Source organism: Mauremys reevesii, linkage group 14 (assembly GCF_016161935.1).
Source record: "Mauremys reevesii isolate NIE-2019 linkage group 14, ASM1616193v1, whole genome shotgun sequence".
Classification (NCBI taxonomy): Eukaryota; Metazoa; Chordata; order Testudines; family Geoemydidae; genus Mauremys; species Mauremys reevesii.
In genome coordinates, this window is record NC_052636.1 from 23,423,321 (window position 1) to 23,446,214 (window position 22,894).

At 46.1% G+C, this 22,894-nt stretch overlaps 1 non-coding gene across 1 annotated transcript; it reads left to right on the top strand.

Moving 5' to 3' along the window:
* The first annotated feature begins 588 nt into the window (after positions 1 to 588).
* TRNAF-GAA lies at positions 589 to 661 on the top strand. Its single transcript has one exon. It is a non-coding gene; the product is annotated as a tRNA-Phe (tRNA).
* Positions 662 to 22,894: the final 22,233 nt, after the last annotated feature.

Sequence of the window (22,894 nt, forward strand, 5' to 3'; positions counted from 1 at the left end):
ACCAAGTAGCATCCCAGGCAAGACGTGTCTTCGGAACCCCCCAGCCCCGCTCCATATGTTAAACCATTGAATACCTTATTTTTATCGCATTTGTAGCTCATTTCATGATTTTAATGCACAGTTTGGATGCATGATTTTCTCTATCATATAAGACAATAAATGTTCATGCTAGGATGTGTAAATCTGTATTTATTCATGCCATATATAAGCAAATTAAAAAATCATTTCTTTTAAGCATATAGAAACTTTTAATTTTGACAGTAACTGAAATGTACTAACATCTAGAAATGGAGCACTCACCAGCACAGGGTGGGCCAGTATTAAATAGTGTTACAGTCGGAGACAGACAGCATTAGGATGTTAACCCCTAGCTCCTGCTTTCCCTGGTCAAAGGTCGCTTCTCTCGCCTTTCCCCCATGAACTGAAGCGCAGCATTCAAGAGATCCAGAGACTAGTTAATGACGTTTCCAAGGGCTAAAATAGCAAGCGATGTCCGTCTTGCATTGGCCATTGTTGACTGGAGAGATGGTTTATGGAGAATAAACTTCAAGGTGAGCAGCAGCAGCCCAAAAAGGCACCCCTGCAGGTGCTGAAGTAGCTCAGTTGGGAGAGCGTTAGACTGAAAATCTAAAGGTCCCTGATTCAATCCCAGGCTTCAGCAGGCTGTTTCATCCCTCTTCCTGCAGCAGTGGGCTCTTTTCTGGAAGCACAGCACTGCCTTTACTCAATGCAAGTCCCTCATTTTGGGCTTCACTGCAGGAAAAGGCAGCATTGGCTTCTGCACCCAGTTGGCCCACCGGACCTTTCTTTCTTCTCTTGCTGCTTCTCAGCAAGGGGAAGAAAAAGAAGCTCCCCTTCAAGCTAGAGGGGTTAAGGAGGTGAGCAACGAGTCGGTGGATGGAGGGGAGCATCCATTTTCAGTATTTTAATTTTTGGTACTGCATTGAGTGACTGCTGTGTGCAGTGATATAGTGACCGCTGGGTCTTTGAATGAGGCTTTATACTGGGGGGGGGGGAGCGAGGAGGTAAGCGGCAAGTCGGTGGATGGAGAGGGACAAATCTCCCAGCTTCAAAATCTGGGACTGTGTCTGTTGGTCCTTTTTGCTGCTTTTCTCTGGGCTGGGGGTTGTCCCAGTGCTGCACAGAGGGGGTTCCCACAGGAAGGTGCTTGCTCCTAACCCCCAAGGCCGTCAGTGTGTCGGTTCTTCTCTAGCCAGCCCACTTGCCAAGTCTGATTGGCCTTGGTCGGGCTCCCAAGGGTTGCACCTGTCTGGAGGTGCTGCCTTCCACGTCTTCCTCAGTCCCACCTCATTCACTCCACAGGGCGACGGGTTACCAAGTGGGGGGAAGATCTTATTGTACTTCTAGCAAAAAGACATTTTTCTGTTACCTTAATTACACTACCTTGGGGCCCCCTATAACATATTACCAAGGTTCAATACAAAGTCATAGACAAGTTATACAAAAATGCATAATGCAGAGATTTATCTACAACTGCAGTGAGTGACTGCTGGGTGCAGTGATATAGTGACCCCTGGGTCTCTGAATGAGGCTTTACACTTGGGGGGGGTGAGGGGGCAAGTGGGGAGCAGGTGGGCGAGTGGGTGGGCAAGTGGCAGGTGGGCACAGAGGTGAGCAGTGAGCCAGCAGGGAATCATAGAATCATAGAATCTCAGGGTTGGAAGGGACCTCAGGAGGTCATCTAGTCCAACCCCCTGCTCAAAGCAGGACCAAACCCAACTAAATCATCCCATCCAGGGCTTTGTCAAGCCTGACCTTAAAGACCTCTAAGGAAGGAGATTCCACCACCTCCCTAGGTAACCCATTCCAGTTCCTCACCACCCTACTAGTGAAAAAGTTTTTCCTAATGTCCAACTAAACCTCCCCCTCTGCAACTTGAGACTATTACTCCTTGTTCTGTCATCTTCTACCACTGAGAACAGTCTAGATCCATCCTCCTTGGAACCCCCTTTCAGGTAGTTGAAAGCAGCTATCAAATCCCCCCTCATTCTTCTCTTCTGCAGGCTAAACAATCCCAGTTCCCTCAGCCTCTCCTCATAAGTCATGTGCTCCAGCCCCCCCTTGCCCCTGCCTCTGGGCGGCCCTGCTAGCAGCTCTTCTGGGAGTGCAGGGAGGAATGACTCCCCTTCTCTAGCTTCTCCCGTGGGGCTCTGGGGAGCAGGGAGGGTTGTGTGATAAATTCCATCCAACTCCCCCTTTGATCCAAGCCGAGGGGCATCTCAGCTCTGCACGATCCCCTTGGCAGGGCCAAACAAGGGATGTTTTCCACTGCCGAAGAGACCCAGCCAGGGACTGATGTGCTGGAGATATGTTGGGAAAAGGGACTGTCTGAATTGCCAAGGCAGGAAACGAACCATCTACAGCAACGTCATTAACCACAAACACACTCTAGCCATGCTCCAGCCAGTGGGGAAATGGGCAGGAACTCTGGCTGCTCAGCCATGGCCACACGTACAGAGCTGCACAGCAGTGAATGCGCTGGGGAAGCTGGTCCGAGTGAACAATTGGAAATGACCCTTCAGTGAGAACAGAACCAGAGTGTAAAAAGGCCCCTGTGTTAAGTGGTTGTGGCTGAGGCCTTAGGGAGCTGGGTTAGAAGCCACAGGGTGTTTCTGTGGAGGTTTGATTCTTGCCAGCTAGGCAAGGCTGGTGTGTGGTGTCTCCATGGCTGCACTTTCAGTCATGCAGGTTTCTCTCCCCCATTGTTCCCTGGGCATCCTACTAGATTGCCAGCTGCTTTTCAACTGCAGTGTGGAGACTGTGTGTGTGTGGGGAGAGACAGTGTGTGTGTTGGGGAAGAGTGAGTGTACTGAGCTAGGTAGGAGCAGATCATTATTATCCCTACTTGAAAGAGGGAGAAGCCAAGGCTGAGAAAGGAGAATTGACTTGTCTTACGTGACACAGCCAGTCAGTGGCAGAGTTGGGAATAGGACCCAAGAGCCCTGATTTTCAAACAAACCATCAGATCTTGAATTTCAGATATGGAATGACCTGAGTAAAGTGCTCTCAGATGAGCTCCAGACCAACAGTGACAGTAATTATTCAGCAAGTATTTGAGGAGAACTGCAATGTTAGAGAGAATCATGAACTGCTCAGAGACCATTAATGCAGAGAACAGCAAAATTCATCAAACACAGAACTGGTTCTGACTTATTTCCTTGGTCTTAAAAGAGAAGAACAAGGACCTGAGTCTCCTCCCTGTCAATAACCCCCTGCTCAGCCAATCAGGGTAGAGACTGAGGACGGGAGGCTGAGGGTTCTCACCAGAGAGCCCAAAGGATGGCCCAGGTCACTGATGGGGAATCACTGCCCGAGCTCTATTTCAGCCCCACATTTTTGGATGGATCTCCCACAGTGGGAACTGCAGAGCACTCCCCAGCAACACACACACACAAACCTCTCCTAATGTTGGGAGGGGAACAGGAGAAAGGACAAAAGAAGCAAGAGACGAAGAGAAAAGAGGGAGGGAGGGAGAGATGGAGGAAAAGATGAAAGAAAAACAACAAACCCTAATGTCCCCAGTGATTCTAAGGGACAAAATCCCACGTGCGCAATAAACTTCTGCCTCCTTAAGCTCGTGTTTTCCATGCCTAGAATTCAACTGTCACCAGATGGATCAGACTGAACAGGTTTCAAACCTCCAGGAGGCTCTTACCTTCTAAACAGGGACGGCTGTTTTCTAGTAAAATCACGAAAAGGGAAGGAGAAAACTCGAAAGAGGTTCCTCCTGGCGCTCACGTCCGTGAACCCGAATACTCTCTCAGTCCTCAAAGAGAGACCTGGAGAAGGAGACTTGCTGCAGCAAAGCCACAGGGGTCTCTGAGGTTTCCCTGGCCCCTCGCCCCTGTCCTGCCTGGCTGATGTCAGCATCTCTCTGTGAGGTCACCACCTCCCCACCACCTTGGACCAATAGTCTGAGGTCCTGCAAAAGGCCTTTGTGATGTCACTGCCACACCCCTCCCTTGCTGGGCTAATGTCCTGCCCCTGGCCAGGCACTTTGGAGGTTTGAGCTACTCCCTGTGGATCACCCCACTCAAGGAGCGTTCGTTCTAGGCAGCAAGCCGGCTAGACAGGGAAACATCAGACGCTGCTCCCAATGCTACACTCAGTTTTTCAGAAATTAGTCGACTTTATGGCCAGAAGAAACCATTAGAGCATCTAATCTGACCCCCTGCATATCACAGGCCTCCTGTATGACACAATAGCAGGTGAGGGAGGGGGGCTGAGGAGGCGAGTGGGCAGGCAGTGGCAAAGGGGTGGCTGAGCTGACAGCACGGAAGGGGAGGGCTGAGGAGGCGAGTGGGGGGGGCTGGTGAGCCGGCAGCAGGGGACTGAGGAGACGAGCTATGAGTCAGTGGCTGACCTGTTCTGCTGATCTGGTCTGGCTCCCGGCCCCTCTCCAAGGGTTGCAGCTGTCTGGAGGTGCTGCCTTCCTCAGTCCCACCTCATTCACTCCACAGGGCAACTGATTACAAAGTGGGGGGAAGATTTTATTCTACTTCTACCTTAATTATACTACCTTAGAGGCCCGCTATAACATATTACGAAGGTTCAATGCCACCGTTTGGGCGGGGCGGTGCTGGGGAAGGAGGGTTTGTTTCCATGGGTCAGGTGGCGCTTGGGGGGGATTGTTTCGGGGAGGGGCTTGGCAGCGCTGGGGGGTGGTGTTCGGTGAGGCCGGGGGGGTTTCATCCCTCCGCTGTTTTCTTTGGAGTAATATTGCCCTCGCCGCTTTACGAGTTGTGCAGGCCTAGACTAAACCACAGACTGGACTCAGCATTCAAGTATCCTGCAGTCTGAACTTCACATCTGATACATTCCCTCATTGGCTACCATTGTTTGGCCAGCAGGGAAGTGCTTCTTGTCCAACGAGGCAGCCAGATTGGGACCCGTAGGCATGGAATGGCTCTGAAGGAATCAGCTGTTTCTCTCTGTGCTTCATGAAACTTTGGATCCAAATGGTAAAAGACAGTTGTGCCCAATTTAATCATGGCGTCCTTCAGGAGTGTGATCAATGCCACTTAACTAGGGAGCAGGGTTCTAAAAATAGTTTACCTGGGCCACAGGTCACCATAGGTTCCATCTTGGGGGTGAAAATCAACCACTAGTACCTGCAATTTCTACCTGAGTTCTTGTCAAATCTTTGACCTTCCTTGGAGTAATTTTACACTTCTCTGGTGTAGAATTCTTCTCCAACCGCACAACAGATCAGTAGCGACAGTGAGGTACAACTCCCCCAACTATGCCCTTTTAATTCTTTAATGTGCTGGCACAGATTTTAATTAGGGACTAAATTCAGGTGTGACTTAGAATCCCTGTAAGACAACAAATGTCAGGTCTCTATTAAAAAGAGGTATCTTTCTGCAGCTATAGCACATTCAACGCGGATTTCATTTTCTACACATTTGCAGCATCTCCCAGGGGTGAGCTGAAGAGAAAAGTCACTTCCATGTTTCCCATCTCTACCTCGATAGGGATTGTATTTCCCAAAAAATAGGCAATATGCAGCTAATGAGGAAGGAGATCTCTTCAGGAGCCACTTCCTGCAGGGCCTGGGCCACAACTGCTTTGGGAGCCCAATGCCTAGGCACTTTGTTTAGTTACAAGTTATTTATGAGGGAATCCTCTTCCCAGCCCTTTAGAAAAAATACTGACCTAACCAACTGCACAACAGGGGGATTAGGATGGTGATGGGGAATAAGGGAATCCCTCTGATTTACCCCATCTTCTTCTGTTGTTCCAGAGGGTGAAATGACATTTTCCCCTATCCCTGCCCTGTTCCTGCTCTTTGTTATAGTTCAATATATTTTAAGTGAAAAAAATGGTAGTAAAAATATCTGCTCCGCAGCACAACCTGAACCAACATCAGAGCAACTGGGAGTGAAACAACTTCTTCCCCAAGAGTGAACTTGATGACTAACAAAGGCTTTGAAATGGGGGAACAGTATAACCGTGATGCTCAGGGTTTGTTTAGACCAGGGAAAGTGATGGAGTTTAGGTCAGGTCAAGGGGGAAGCTAATGCCAACCCCTGCACCTGGGCTGCATCTGCTCTACAACCATAATTGTCTTGTTACACCAAGATCACTAACTTGAGCAGCCAACGCCATGTACAGCCCTAGCGGATGTCAGGCACAGGTAGTTTTAGCCTCAGTGTAGCTTGTTGGAATCAAACCTCTCCCCCATCAGGAGCTGATGAACATTCCTGGCTGGAGGGACACACACTCCTTCGACTCAAAGGAAAGGAGTTGATAGAAAAGATCACAGGACTGACCCCAAAGAAGGGAATTAGCAAATGTGATTAAAAAAAAAAATCTTTCTCCAGCCCTAGTCAAGCGATTTATAACAGTTCTCTCTTATGTGGATTTTCTGATGTGCAATAAGGTTTGAGCTCTGATGGAACCTTTTCCCACACTCAGGGCATGTGTAGGGCCTTTCCCCTGTGTGGATTCTCCAATGTATGATAAGGTGTGAGCGCCGACTGAAGCTTTTCCCGCACTCAGAGCACGTGTAGGGCGTCTCCCCTGTGTGGGTTCTCTCATGTCTGATAAGGTGAGAGCGCCGCCCGAAGCTTTTCCCGCACTGAGAGCACGTGTAGGGCTTCTCCCCTGTGTGGATTCTCTGATGTCTGGTAAGGTGAGAGCTCCACCCGAAGCTTTTCCCGCACTCGTGGCACATGTAGCGTGTCTCTTCCAAGTTGATTCTGTTGCGTGGAATAAGGTCTGAGTGGCTACTGTAGTTTTCCTCTAGCCTCTGCTGAGTCTCACAGGCTTTTGTGTTTTCTGGGAGTGCACACCTCCTGGAAACATTCCCTTTGGATCTTCCTGATAACAGCCAATGTGGATCTACTTGCACAGTGTCTTCCTGCTGGGGTTTCTCCTCCTCGTTCTCACTCGCCAGGCCATCGCCGGATGGGAGACAGAGAGAATCCAGACATAGGTCACTCCTGTGCCTGAGAAAAGGAAATGTCAGAGAGAGGAATGGAAAAAGGGATGAACAAACCAAAATATATGTGGGAGAGATCAAACATATCAGGTACTGATTTTCCCCAAACCCTTCCACAGAGAAGAGAGGAAGGGATCAGTTCTGGGTCCTCATTGCACCATAACTCTCAGGGGAAAGTGAGATCAGGAGGGACCTGCTGCCAGTTGTCAGTCAGAATAGGAGGAAGCCATGAGTGATATCTGCCATAATGATTCCACATCTGCAGGGAACAATCCTGAACTTGAAGAGCTCACAGGGTCTTTGTAGGGCATCCCAAATGTTTCCTGCATTCCTAAGCAGTTGTTTAACCAATTCCTCACCTGCAAAGGCAGCTCTGGGACCACTTCTTTCTCAGAGCCCTGGAGGTCCGGGACCCATGGCTCTTCCTTGTTCCAGCTGCGAGATCACATAAGGTTTGGAAACTGGAAACCCTACTGCAGGCAAAGAAAACACGGGAGGTCAGTGGAATTTGTGGGATACTTGTCACAAAGAATATTCCATAGTTTTAACCCCATCTCATTTTTAGACAGTAACATCTGTAGCTCTCAGGATTCATCTGCTTGCCTGCATAAATCTCTCTTTTCTTATAAGTACGGTATTGTGATAGGTTTATTAATTCATATTAAAAATACATTTGGCTGTAATGCAAGAAACCTACAGGCCAAAAACCTGCATTTTAAGCTAAAGCAAAGTTAGCATAGCTACATCCTGTGCCCCTTTACCCAGAAAAGCAACTGTTTTTCCTATACCCAAATAAAGTGCCTATGCTTAGGTCTAAGACCCTTTACCTAGACCAACAGACAATGAAGAATAGCAAAGGGGATTTTTCAAAGTTGTACTCACAGACTTAACAAGTACCCCACAAGTGCGCAGATACCTGTCATCCATACGCACACACATACTAGCCTATGGAGTAAGCGTACCCTAACATTTCTATGGGGGAAGACTGAAATTTGGGCATAAGAGGAAGGATTTCCAGCATTTATTTCTATAAAAAGAGGTAACCTACCTCACTATGGTATCCCCACCCCCACCTCGACCTCCTCCTCCTTCTCTACACTTCACCATCTTCAACTACGTATTCATGCTATCCATCTACGATGGCTATTAACCAGTAATAGGCCGCACTTATTTTCTTTTCAAACCTTAAGTTCAAAAGGGACTCAGCTAAGCTTGGTCTCTCTAAACTTTATTTTAATTTGTGTATTAGATTATTTAGTTGAGCTAGAAAGTAAATTCCAAAGTAGCTTTGACAGCTCTTTACATTAGTTTCCTCTGCAAGGGAAACCAGAACCACCAGAGGCGAGGCCAACAGCAGTTTATCAAAACAGGGTGTGAATATTAACCAAAGTTTGCAGCACATAATATTGTATCATCATATGTATCTCTGAATAACAGTAATACAATTGTAACTCTGTAATTCTACCTGTTTTACAATTTACTTACTATTTCATTGAGTTTAATAAAAGTCGTTATGACTCTATCTGTCTCCGTGAGCTTCCTGTCAGAACCCCGAAGGTCCCTTTATCAATTCTGTGGAACCTGATTCGAAACACGAACTTTTATCTTCTGATCAAACAAACTGGCGAGCCTAAACCCATATTAATTAATATAAATGATTAAGTATTATTATTAATTAAAATAATTACAATACAAATTAAATTAAGTTGATAAATCAAATCAACATTACTAACACACCCCAAATAAGGCTATGCATCCCAAGGCCATCTTCCTTGGCTCAAAGTGGCAGGAGAGTTACTATTATAACAAATCATATTCACTACCTTAGTGCCTAAGGACCAACTAACAGTGGGTCCCCATTGTGCTAGGCAAAGTGCAAACAGAGAACAGTAGATGGCCCATGCCCTGAAGAATTTACAATCTAAATCAGGGGTAGGCAACCTGCGGCAGCGAGCTGAATTTCAGTGGCACTCACACTGCCTGGGTCCTGGCCCCTGGTCCGAGGGGGGGCTCTGCATTTTAATTTAATTTTAAATTAAGCTTCTTAAACATTTTAAAAACCTTATTTACTTTACATACAATAGTTTAGTTCTATATTATAGACTTATAGAAAGAGACCTTCTAAAAACATTAAAATGTGTTACTGGCACACGGAACCTTGAATCAGAGTGAATAAATGAAGACTCGGCATAGCACTTCTGAAAGGTTGCCGACCCCTGATCTAAATACACAAGACAGACACAGAACGGGGGAAGGGCTAGAACCCACTGTTAGAATAGACATATTCAGGCCTGCCTGTAAAGCCTAGACTTTAAGAACTTAGGGGTATTTTTATCACTTTGTCTTTATACCCCTGTAACTAGCTAAGAATCAAAATCTCAGTCTGCCTGTGTCTGGGCCTTCTCTCACTGTGACAGTCTGAGGCCTTGTTCTTAGGCTAAGGCCTTTGGCTAAGCAGCAGGGGCAGCCAAAAGCTGGGAAGCGAAGGGTCACATCCTCACATCCCAAACCCGTCACACTGAAATAAGGTGCTATTGGGCTGTTAGGAAGACGATCCTGTCCTGATAGTGCCCATCACCACCAGATAAAGAAACAGATCTTAAGATGGTTCAAGAAAACTTAGTTTGACAGCAGCCTGTCTGGCAAGAAATCCCTTCTCAATGCTTGTGGTTGTGAAACACTCATTTCTGTACTGTTTTATCTTTATGGCCACCACTTTTACCTTGTTAATCAGTCTGGTTCTCTAATTGTTTCTGTCTGCTGTATAATTAATTTTTCTAGGTGTAAGTTCATTAGGGCAGTGGAATATGCTTCCTTGGAAATAACCCCAATAAACATCGCATTATCTGTGCTTCAGACTTCTGGTCTTTTGCTGCTTGCTGTCTGCGTGACAAGAACCAGGGAAGTGGGAGGATGAAGGGAAAATACGCCACCTGATAACCAAGGAGGTGAGCCTTTAAGGAAGGTTTTAATACACTTTGGAACTGATCAGGGATTCCCCTGAGGACTGATGAGGGGGTGATGGTAAATACACATTTAGATCCTTTTCTTGTTTTATAACTTTTCCCCCATAAGGCTGAACCTCTGGCACTGTCATGGATCCATAGGATCTCTGCAATGCCCTGGCTTTTAAACAGTCCTTGGGAGGTGCCCCTTGAGTGCACTAGACCCCCAAGGGCTCCCACTCTTCCACAAGGACAGGCCACTTAGCTTCAGCACCTGAGAATGAGCCACTTCCTCAGTGCCCTTCCTCCACACTCCTCTCCACTTCTTCCCATTACTCTCAGCCAGCACCACCTCCCGGCACCTTGGGAGCTTCTTGTGTTCCCTCTACGTCTCTCACTACCTCATCCCTCCCTGCTGCTTCTTAGCTCTAACCCTGCACACACCCTCCCCACGTCCTGGCACCCCAGAATTATCTACTCCCCCCTTCTCCTCCCCTCCCACAGCTCTGTTCTCCCTTCACCCATGGGTCCTGAATGGCAACATTATACGCTCTCCTATCAAAAGAAGAGCTCATCTGACTGTCACACAAGCCATGCATGAGTCATACACCCATTTACTCAATTTAGAATTCTACAGGTGGCGTATTTTCCTCTTAAAATGAGGAAAAGGCATGAAAGCTGCAGTTATTAATGTATCCAATAAGGATACATACAATGCAATTTTAAAATGACTGACGGCACCAAAAAGGCACATGACAAAAATGATACTAGTGGGTGGGAGAGGGCAAGGAAACTTGTCAAAACTTGTGTGACAAATAAAGGTATAACGTTATCACTACTCAGGTTCTTTAGAGACCCCACAGTTTCTAATAACCCAGCGGACAGGACTCCTTACCCAGCGAGGTCACCGTCTCATAGTTCTCCTGCATGACATCCCTGTAGAGGGCTCTCTGAGCGGGGTCTAGCAGAGCCCCTCTTCCCTGGTGAAATACACAGCCACCTCCTCGAAGGTCACCGGCCCCTGAAAGAGAAAGAGTCCAACACTCAGTACCTGCTGCCCCACTCACAACCCCACTGTTCACAGAACAGCAGCACCAGGGAAATGGAAGCTCCGGGAGGCACATGTTAACAGTCCCACCTCACCTTGCTTAGAGCAGCCAGGTGGCATCAGAAGGTGGAAAGAGAGAAACTTTGTGTCTCCCAGCTGACAGAGGGAGGCAGGGTCATCACATTTATCACATAGCTACTGTGGAAGCCAGTAAATAATTAACAAGGTTTTGAAGAGATCTTAATGAATGTTAGTTAGCATGAGTTAGGTTAACTGTGACCCTGGTGACGTGAGGAAGCAAGATAATGTAAGACAGAGTGAATTGTGTGAAAGTTATTACGACCTTGCAATGTGCAGTCTTGCAGTCTTGTTTTTCTAGTGAGATAGGAGGAAAGCTTATGTATAAACAATATGTATTTGTTGTTTTTTACTGTCTGTATTATTGCTAGAAATTGTCTGTAAAAGGTATAAAGGCTTGCTGTGATTGTTTGAGAGGGGAGAGACCTGTCCAGGACCCTGTGTCCTATGGCACTCTCTCCCTCCATGGTAATTACTGGAGAAATAATAAAGTATTTGATTTTGCTGCATCCAAACAAAAAGTGAGAACTGAGTTTTTCTTCGACAATTTGGGGGCTCGTCCGGGATGGCAACGCCCACGGACCCACAGACAACTACTACGGATCATTCCCTTGAACCCCATGGCGCCACATGAGAGGTATGAGACCTTTTGAAATCTCTATTGGGGTATCGGAGGAGGACTTTCCGTGAGGACGTCTGTCTCTCTGTTGGGCTCACGCCATCTGAACTTATTGACTGTGCAGCAGGATCAGATGCAAAGTGGTATTGGGGAGAGGCCCCAATAAGGTTAGTTTATTGCAGTACTGGGAACTGCTGAGTTGGCTGAAATGCATAAGGTAATGCATAAGGTAATGCATAGGTAAATGCATTAGAATGCACCGGTGCTGAGGGGTTTTTACCGCCTCAAGAGGGGTTGTCATACCGCCTCATGGTATTGGTCCGGACCAGGTAAAGATGCATCATGGTTTAAAAAAAAAAAAAAAAAAAAGATAAAAAAGGTTGAAAAAGGGTTAAAAAAAAAAAAAAAGACAGAAAAAGAAAAAGGAAGAAAAAGAGGCCTTGGTGTGTGTGTGTGTACACCAGTGTGAGTGGCTGTTACCGGGCTAGCCCGGTAACTAGTGGATCTTTAGGAGATCTGACCCACGGTGGGCTGACTCAGCCTGGCATAGTCCGGCGAGGAAGCTGCCTGGGTCTAGGAGTGTGTGAACCCATCTTCCCTCCCCTTTCCTTGTGAGTCTCTCCTGTGTGAGTGGAAAATGGGTAAGGGACTGTCTAAATATTCCACCTTACCCCCTAAGGGTACCCCAGCATATTACATGTACGTACATTATGGTCCTAAAACCTGCAGGTATTTAAATGATTGGAATCTGTATACGCGTGAAAATTCATTTAAACAATGCCCATTAGAAGGTACCTTCAATCTAGATAAGATCATACATCTCAGTGGAGCTTTATTCACAAAGAAAAACCTCTGTTACAGTGTGAGCAATTTGTCTAGGAACGGGTTAATTTGAAATTCGGCTTAGCCCTGAGATAAGGGAGAAGTTGTTTTGTCTTCAAGGTCATGAATTAGTGTGGACTATGCTAAGTGCTAAGTAAAAATGCTTCAGCTCCAACTGGTTGAGGAAAAAAAAAAAAAAAAAGGCAAAAAAAGCAGTATAAGTTACAAAACTGAGATTGCATTTGCAAAGCTTAACGGTTCAGTGAGATCCAACAGTTTTTGCAACCCTGAAGCCGGACAGGCAGCTGACCTGAACTGAAAGAGACGCCGCAGGAGATTCCAGGGTGTAAAAGAACAGCCATCCCAAGAGTGGCAGCATGTTGGAAATGCTGGACAAGCTGTATACAGGATAATCTCCCGTCCACCTATTTCCCTTCTCTGAACATTATACACAGACATACCAGTCTGGATATGTGTAAGTATTAAAGTGGCTTAAGGCTTGGGGCATTCATATTTTTCCCGAGTGATGTGGGAGCATTCCCAACACTCTCCATTGTTGTTTTATTATTTTTAATGAAGCTTTAAAATTTGATTATATGCTCTGTCAGTTTGATCACCTGACATAAGGGATAATTGGTAACAGAAATTTGTCACAGTTTGGTGAGCAATAGAGAATTGGAAAGCACTGTAGAATTTACACCATCTATCTGTTTTACCCTTGTTAGTTTATGTTTGCTTTGTTTGGTACTGTTGGTGTTAGGTGTTAAGAATAGCATGATTATAGGTGAGCTCTAATAGAATAAGGAAACACTATTTGGTTTTGGTGCACTATTTAGCTTTGGCTCTGTTTTGTTTAACCGGTTACTGATGTTTTTCTGCTCTGTTCATTTGGGCGTTAGGTGTGTGAGCAGAACTGAACTTCTCGTTCGTAATTCCTCAGGGTGGAAGCCATGTGTGCGATGAAGCTCTGGGGTTGTCCTGACATTTTACAGTCCCGCCCCCCCCATAGCGGACAATATAATAGAAGTAGAAAAATTTGGCTTAGACTGTAATTTTCTTTGTTTTTTGTGTAATTTTCTTTTCTGTTTAAGTGTCAGCACACAAATGGGTGGGTCTCTGGGTATGCCCCCAAAGGGGTTTGGATTATGTGTTAAGTGAATGGCCATGTATTTTTGCCCAGGTGGCAAGCCTTACTAGGAAGGACTCAGGTAGTCTTGTGAGTAGAAATGTTTTGGGGACAAGACCAGAAGGGTGGGGGCTAGTTGCGTAGCCCACCCTCCTAGCTAAGAACTGGTTGTGGAACAAGCTAGTGTCCATGGACGGGACGATTCAGCGAGGAAAAAGGATCGGGCCCAAGCGGAGTGCAACAGACAGAGAGATTTGGAAACTTTTGAGGGTGTAGTGGAAAGAAGGAGTAAGTGAATATAAGCATGAGGATTTCAAATACTCAGAAGGATATTTGGAATGGTGATTTGCATTGGTAAAGTGGCTGTTGGAAGGAGAAAGCAATTGATTTTTAAGGGAAAATGAAAAATTGACTCTGTGTTTGCTGGGGGGAACAGCACTTGAACTTTGTGAAAAAGCTGAAGAGAACAGTTTTTTGGTGTCTTTGACATGTTTGTGAATGAATTCAGGCAAAGAAATTATTAGATTGCACTCATTTGGCTATGAACAATTTTGTTAAATCAGTTGAAGAATGTATACAGTGCTATGTAATGACATTGTATTAGGCCCTACAGGCACTATAAGTGGTGATGTTTTCTTTCAGTGTTTAAAAGCAGGAGTTAAAAGAAATAAAAACCAAGCCGGAGAGCATCTGTGTTAATGCAAATTAACTAACTGATAAGGTAGAGGCCGCTGAACCAGGGCTGTCTAAGAAGCACATACGAGAAAATATGGGGTAATTCCTCTGTTTTGCCTAGAATCAACAAGAGTATTTGTATATTTTAAGTATTTAACTGCCCCGAAGGGGTGGACCTCTGTTTTTGTCTTTCAGATAATCAAAGAACATTAATGCCAGCTACACAGCATTCAACATACTATGATTTACTGGCAGTCACAATTATGTTCTGTGTTCTGTGTTCTGTTTTGTGGTGTTTTGCCAAAAAATTGTTGTGTTTAATATTTTCATGAGATGGTCTGATTTGACATCAAGCGAAAATGTTGCATTGCAATGCAGATACTTGTTTTGTTCAACTTAGAGTACAAAGTGTTTAGTTATATCAGAAAAATGTGATATACTACAGTCTAATACATTTTCTTAAGTAAGAGAAAGAAACTACATTGGCCAAATCTTTTAATTGAGAATTGTTGTTAAAATTTGCATACTGACAGTCTTTGGAAGCAAGGACATGAAAAGTTAACCCACTCCCCATATTGTACAAGGGATCCTTCTGGCTACCTCAGACTTTTAGCCAGAGGGCTGGGGATGGTGGATAGCTATTGGACTAGAAGTTATATTAAGTGAACTTCTCAAAGTGGGTGTGCTTGTCCTGGCTTGTTCTTCCAAAGTTCTGTAATAAGATTATTTTAATGAAAGGGTATATGTGGCATACACTGAATGATAATACTTCTGTACTGTATAACAGTACTGTTTATGTGTTCATGGTATGAAAAAGGTGTATAATTGAAGAGTAAAAGTTTCCTTTGTAGGTTAAATGAAGAAAAAAAAAAAAGCGCCAAGTAGAGAATGGCTAACATGCGCTGGCCCCAGTCAAGGACACCGCTTGGCTGCCTACCAAGGGAAGGGGGGGGGGGGGGAAACTGGTTGTTGCAGTTACACGAGATTGGTGTGCAGCGGCCAGCCCACTCTCCTCCTTGGGGAATTTTTGTGAATATTCAGATTGATTTTATTTCGATGTCTACATGTTGTAGACATGGTTCTGGATATGTATTTGTTTTAGTTGATGTATTTACCAATTGGGTTAAAGCTTTTCCCTGCAGGAAAGCAGGTGTCAGGACTGTTGTGACATTTTGCTTAAAGATTTTGTGCCACGTTTTGGCATCCCTGTGACTATCAACAGTGATCGTGGAATTCATTTTTACTGGACAGATTGTACAGGAGTTATGTGCAACTCACTGCCCTCACCACCCAGAATCTGCTGGGACAGTGGAACGCCAGACCGGGATTTTAAAGAATAAACTGGCCCAGATTTGTGCTGAAACGAACTTAAGGTGGCCAGATGCCCTTCTTTTGGCACTGAGGTGTATGAGAACCATTCCCAATCGAACGACTGGACTCAGCCCTCATGAAATTTGACAGGACACCCCATGTTGACTACTAACTGCACCCCGCTGACCCCAGCTCAGATGGACATTCATTTGCTGGATAACATAATGCTTAAATATTGTCAGGCACTAATGAAATGTGTTAAGTCTTTTTATACACAGGTGATGGAAGCACTACCAAAGGATCCTGTGCAACCTTGCCACTCGTTGGAACCAGGAGCCTGGGTCTACATAAAGATCCATCAGCGAAAGACTGCCTTGGCTCCATGCTGGAAAGGCCCTTTCCCAGTCCTGCTGACTACCGACACCGCTGTGAAGTGCCACAAACTGACTGCTTGGACCCAGGATTCTCACTGCAAAAGACCCTCCACATCAGAAGAATTTTCCTATTGATGATTAGCCTATTCTTTCTTCTAGTTCTACTGTGCTTCTGGACAGCGGGAAAGAGCTCCCTTGACCACTGACAGACCAACTGTGCCTTTAGACTTTTCTAGAAAAGAGCACAGCTATTACAGGGTGATATGTGCTGGAAACCTCTCCCTGTAGGATGCGAACCCTCGATTGTTGCGGGAAAGCAGAAGACACACTCACTCCACTGACATTGCCAAAGTCCAGGAATTCCTGACTGAAAAGGACACTGAGAACTGACCCTGGTGAAGAAACAAAGAATTACATACTGGCAGGAAGAAATTTGTGGGACCCATGCTTGGGACTGTGGTATTATTTGGATTTTGGGGTTTATTCTACAGGCTGTGCCCTGTGTTTTGGATAAATCCTTCAGTATGTATTTACCTCCTAATTGGATTTTACCTGACATTGCCCTTATCCAGTTTTCTACATACCCAGATTGCTCACAGGGGCTACCATTAGATTAGCACAACAAAAAGGCCTGGGTTATTTCCTCTGGACAAAAAGGGAATTGACCAGATCCCTGTGGGCTGGGTTATTTCATCTGGCCAATAGTGTAGTAGCCATTTGGACTGTTCTTCCAGGCCAAGAACGTGATAAGAAATTGGGGCAACTACAAATGCCACTAGTCTTATTTTTGAAGCTCAGCTATCTTCAGTACAGGCTGGAGTTGCTGAGTTACATGTAATTTCCACCCTTAGTTCTATGACCCAGAAGTTACTGACAGAGATGGTATTGAATATCACTGAGGCTGGGAAGGCATTGCAGTGGGATCTGGACTAGACTTGGCCCACTGCCCTTACAGACGTCAGGAGTACCCTCTGATCTGTGGTCATGAAGACATACTTGGACACTTTCTGGATGGAAGTGTGGACATTCACAGTGCTCCTTCCAAGCATATGGACCGGTTAGGGTGGGTGTGGGCTCCCACATACCGAATCCTGCTGGGTCCATGGGGAGGATGCCTGTGGGACTGTAATTGTTTACCGAGACATCTGGGGAAATTAGACCACCTGGTATCTCCAACTGATTTCTAGACAGTACCCCTAGAATGACACCTGACATTTTGGATGAGAATAGAGAGTCAATGGACATTTTGGCCGTTAGAACCACCACAGCTCAGTGTATCTATAAACTGAAGCTAGGGGAAGTTGTCACTGTTTATGACAATATTTGTTGAGAGGGTGGAGGTCAAGGAACCACCCTGACAGGACACCCATTTTTTCAACCTAATGATAGCTGTGTATGCGTTAATGCCACCACTTTACAAGATATACATATTGATCTTACCACTGCTGCAGGCAATTATATCATTTACTGGCCTGCAGATAGAATGCAGATAGAATATTGTAAGTAGCTCTTGGATTTTAGGTATATTTTGATTGGACTAGAATAATGCCTGATCAGTTTCAAAATTTGCTTTCATTGTTACCAAAGGTTCAAAGAATCTCTGAATTGCAAGGGCAAATTCCCATGCTTTAGAATATATATCAAGATGGAAGGAATGCCTATCATACAGCTTATAGAGTGTTTATTTTATGTACTAGGTATGATGTTTTGTGCTTTGTGTTCGCAATTGTACAACAGCCCCATTATATTATTCCTATGGGATTGTTATTGTTTGTAATGTTGTTAGTTAATTTAGGATTATATTATTGTTGTTGTTGTTGTGAATATTGTAAGAATAGCAATACCTTTCATGTTCATGCTAATTATGCATTGTCATTACGTCCCATGATGGTTGACATGTTTGCTGTGGAATCTGAAGTCCATGGTTTCATGCGAATTGAGATTTGAAATTGTTTGTTGTACTAGAAGTACAAAAGGGGGGAGTGTGGAAGCCAGTAAATAATTAACAAGGTTTTGAAGAGATCTTAATGAATGTTAGTTAGCATGAGTTAGGTTAACTGTGACCCTGGTGACGTGAGGAAGCAAGATAATGTAAGACAGAGTGAATTGTGTGAAAGTTATTACGACCTTGCAATGTGCAGTCTTGCAGTCTTGTTTTTCTAGTGAGATAGGAGGAAAGCTTATGTATAAACAATATGTATTTGTTGTTTTTTACTGTCTGTATTATTGCTAGAAATTGTCTGTAAAAGGTATAAAGGCTTGCTGTGATTGTTTGAGAGGGGAGAGACCTGTCCAGGACCCTGTGTCCTATGGCACTCTCTCCCTCCATGGTAATTACTGGAGAAATAATAAAGTATTTGATTTTGCTGCATCCAAACAAAAAGTGAGAACTGAGTTTTTCTTCGACACTACTAACCAGAGCTTAATATAGGAGATGGGGCAGGCTCTGGACCCTGCTGGTGGCTCCCTGGTTGGAATCCCAACTCTCTCCAAATAAAATATATGGAAGAAAGGGGAAGTCAATAGTAAAGAATTTAAGTTCGAAGGTCAGAATTGTAGAAAGCTGGCAAGGGAAGCTATCAGAAATCAATGATTAACCAATGAAAATAAGAAGGAAGTTTTTAAAAGTACAAAATTAATCCTAACAATGGTAGTGATAAATTACTAGATGGAAATGGCAGAATTATCAACAATCATGGAGAAGAGGTAAAAGTGTTCAATAAATATTTCTCTCCTGGATTTGGAGAAAAACAGATGATGTAACTCATATCATAAGATGTTGACGCTGACAGTCTTTCCATTTTAACAATAACTCACGAGGATGTTAAACAGCAGCTATTCAAGTTAGGTGTGTTTAAATCAGTGGGTCCAGATAACTAGAGTTTTGAAAGACCCGCTGGAGGAGCGTGGTGGACTGTTAATTTTAATTAGGACTTGGAACACTTGGGAAATTCCAGAAGACTGGAATAAAGCTAATGCTGTGCCAATATTTTAAAAAGTATAAAAGAGATGACGCAGCTAATTACAAGTGTGTCAGTCTGAAATCGATACTGGGCAAAAGAATGGAGCAGCCGATACTGGATTTCATTAATAAAGAAAGGAGAGTAATGTAATTAGCATCCATTAAAAAGGTTTAGACACAATAGATTCTATCAAACTAAGTGGATATCCTTACTGGATGAGATCAAAAGTTTGGTTGCAGCTAATAGTACTGATGTAATATACGTAGGCATATGAGTTGCTTCAGCACAATATTTTGACTAGAATGTACAAAATACACACGGCATACATTAAATAGATTAAAAACTGGGATTTTAAATAGGGAACCATGGTTGAGTGGATTTCTTTCTAGGGGTTCCCGTAAGATTGGATCTTGGCCCTGTGCTATTTAACATTCTTATCCATGACCTGGAAGAGAATATAAAATCATCACCGATAACGTTTGCAGTTGCCACAAAGATCGGGGGTGGGGGTAACTAATGAAGTGTCAGTAGGTTCAGGCGCCAGCACTGGGAGTCTGGGAAGTTTTCCCAGCCCTGGCTGGACGGTTATTTCCTGTTCCACAAAGAGGGCAAGTTCCATTCCCAACACCTGTGCCTTGACATTAGGAGCTATCTGACACTACAGTCCATATTCAGCATAGTGGCAGGATTATAACATGATTAGGACATGAGGCATTTTGTACAAGATGAGTCACGTGCGGTGTCATTGGAAAAGTTATGATTTGCTGAATACGATTATCCTACCTGTGTGCATGGATCATGTTTGTATCTGAAGTTATGGATATTGACTCTGTATCTGTCTTTCAAATGTGCTTACTCTGGGTAACACCCACAACGAGCCTTTCAGGTACAACAATGAAGAAGCCAGACAGTTCATGGCTCATCAACAAAGACAATGGACTGTGGAAGAGCTTAGCCTTCCTGTGAATGTTTCAGCCAGCCTATGAGTCATGGCTACTATGACTCAGCAGGGCACTCTAGGGCATGTGACCAGACCACATGACAATGAACTTCATTTTGGTACCTGTATTTTTCCACAAACCGGACTGGGAACTGAGTTTGGAACAAATGGTTCCTGCCCTATGGAAAAGCTACATAAGGTGGGGTGTGACATCATCTCTTGGCCTCATTCCCCACACGCAAGAGAACTCCTGGCAGCACCTGAGCAACAAAGACTGAAGTGGGGGAAGTGCTGGTCCCAGGGTAAAGGGATTTCTAGCTTGTGTATGGAAACTTGGGGGACTATCATCAGTCAGGGTGAGAAATTGCTAATTCAAATTCTATCCAGATAGTATGTTAGGCTTGGTTTGAGTTTTTGGTTATTTGCTAAGTAATCTGCTTTGATCTGTTTGCTATCACTTATCGCTGGGAAATTGGCTGTTGTCTTCTCTCTCTCCTTGAGCGGCTGAGGTAAAGCACTCAGGCGCCACCTGCTGTCGTGTTGGGTGATAACAGGCCCTGGAGAGGCTGGCTGAATCTCCAGCAAAGCAGTGTGAGAAGGGCCAGCCCAGCTTGAAGGTTAGAGCAGCGGTCCCCAACCTTTTTGGCACCAGGGACCGGTTTCGTAGAAAACAAAATTTCCGCGGACCTGCCCCCATCTGACCCCCACCCACTTCCTGCCCCCCCGACTGCCCGCCCCCCTCAGAATCCCCGACCCATCCTGCTCCTTGTCCCCTCACCATCCCCCAGAGACCCCCACCACCCTGGGACCCCACCCCTGCTCTCTGTCCCCTGACTGCCCCAACCCCTATCCCCCACCCCCGCTGAGTCCTGACAGACCCCGAACACCCACCATCCAACCCCATTCCCTGCCCCTGACCGCTCCCCAACCTCCGCCTCTCTGTGCCTTAACTGTCCCCAGGACTCCCTGCCCCTTAGCCAACCCCCCTGGCCCCAGCCTCTTACCCCCGGCTCCCTCCTCACCCGGAGCCTCAGCGCCTCGCCCGACAGCTGCAGCGTGTCTCCGGCGGGGCCTGAGCTCCGTCCTGCTCCGAGCCACGTGGGGAGGGGGCGGGGCTGGGAGCTCCACGCCGAGCAGAGGCAGCTGAGCTCAGCCCGGAGCTCACAGCCCTGCCCCCAACCCACGCGGCTCTGAGCGGGCGGGGCTCAGGGGCCCCGCTGGAGACACGCCGCTTGATGTGCTAGGGGTCGGTTCGCGGCCCGGTTCCTACCGGTCTGCAGCCCGGGGGTTGGGGACCCCTGGGTTAGAGGGCACAGCGGTTCCCAGACTGCCCCCGGGGGTGACAACCCATCACACCCTAAACTACACTAGTGTCAGCAGGTTTGTCACATCCTGTCCCCTCCCTTTCTCCACCCAGGATATTTCCTGCCTCCCACCATCTCTAGCAGCTCCCACCAGTGGTGAGCTCCAGCTGGGTCGCATGAACCGGTTGTTAAATTTAGAAGCCTTTTTAGAACCAGTTGTTCCAGGACAGGTTAACGTTCTAAAAAAGCTTTTAAATTTAACAAAGGCTCGGGCAGCTGTCCGCCCGGCCCCCGGCCCCAGCTCACCTCCCCTTCTCCTCTGAAAGCTCCACCCTTCTTCTCCTCCCCCTTTGAGGTTGTGGGGGGCTGGATAGGGGTAGGGGCAGTCAGAGGGCAGGGTAAAAGGGGGCTGAATGGGGGCAACGGTCCCGGGGGGCAGTCAGGAAGGAGCAGGGGTTGGATGAGGTGCTGGGGGGCAGTCAGGAAGGAGCAGGGGTTGGATGAGGTGCTGGGGGGCAGTCAGGGACAGAGAGAAGGGGTGGTTGGATGGGGCAGAGGTTCCAGGGGGGCATCAAGAATGAGAGGAGGGGTTTGATGGGCAGCAGGGGTAGTCAGGGACGGGGAGGATGGGTCAGGGTCCCCGGGGGTGTCAAGGAGCATGGGGGGTTGGAAGGGGCACGACCCCCGGGGGGGCATGACCCCCTCGTGAGGTGAGGAGGAGGGAACCTGTTAATATTTTGGCAGCTCATCACTGGCTCCCACCCTCCTGTACATTTACTGCTTCTCTCCCTCCAAGCAGAACCCACCACCAGCTCCCTGAGAATCCCTTACCTGAGCCAGCTCCATTGCAGCCATTTCCTTCCCCCTGGGAGGAGGGGATGATTTGGAGAGAAACGTGGACGTTATTCTGTAGCCTGCCAGGGTGAGAAGGGCAATGTGAGAGAATTCAGACAGGGTTTCTGTCCTTTCCACATGTCGATTCCCCCCAGCATTGTTCCCTGCTAATGGACATTCCCGGTTCTGCCACACTGTGAAGCAGAGAGTGACCTTATTCCAGTACAGGCCTAGCCCCCTCCCACCAGGGTGTAACCCTCTGACACATGGTGAAACCCTCCCAGGAGCGGAGTCTCTCTCTTACACTTATCAAGTTTGCGGGCGATACCAAACTGGGAGGGGTTGCAAGGACTTTGGAGGATAGAACTGAAATTCAAAATCATCTGGACAAACTGGAGAAATGGTCTGAAGTAAATAGGATGAAATTCAATAAGGACAAATCCAAAGTACTTCATTTAGGAAGGAACACTCAGTGGCACACATACAAAATGGGAAATGACGGCTTAGGAAGGAGCGCTACAGAAAGGGATCTGGGGGTCGTAGTGGATCACAAGCTAAACAGGAGTCAACAGTGTTGCAAAAAAGCAAGCATCATTTTGGGAAGTATTAGCAGTAGTATTGTTCTCAAGACAAGATAAGAAATTATTCCGCTCTACTCCATGCTGATTAGGTCTCAACTGGAGTAATGTGTCCAGTTCTGGGGGCCACATTTCAAGAAAGATGTGGACAAATTGGAGAAAGTCCAGAGAAGGGCAACAAAAATGATTAAAGATCTAGAAAACATCACCTATGAGGGAAGATTGAAAAAAACTGGGGAAGACTCAGAGGGGACATGACCATAGGACAAGAAGCAATGGATTTAAGGCAGTTTAGGATGGAGATTATGAATAA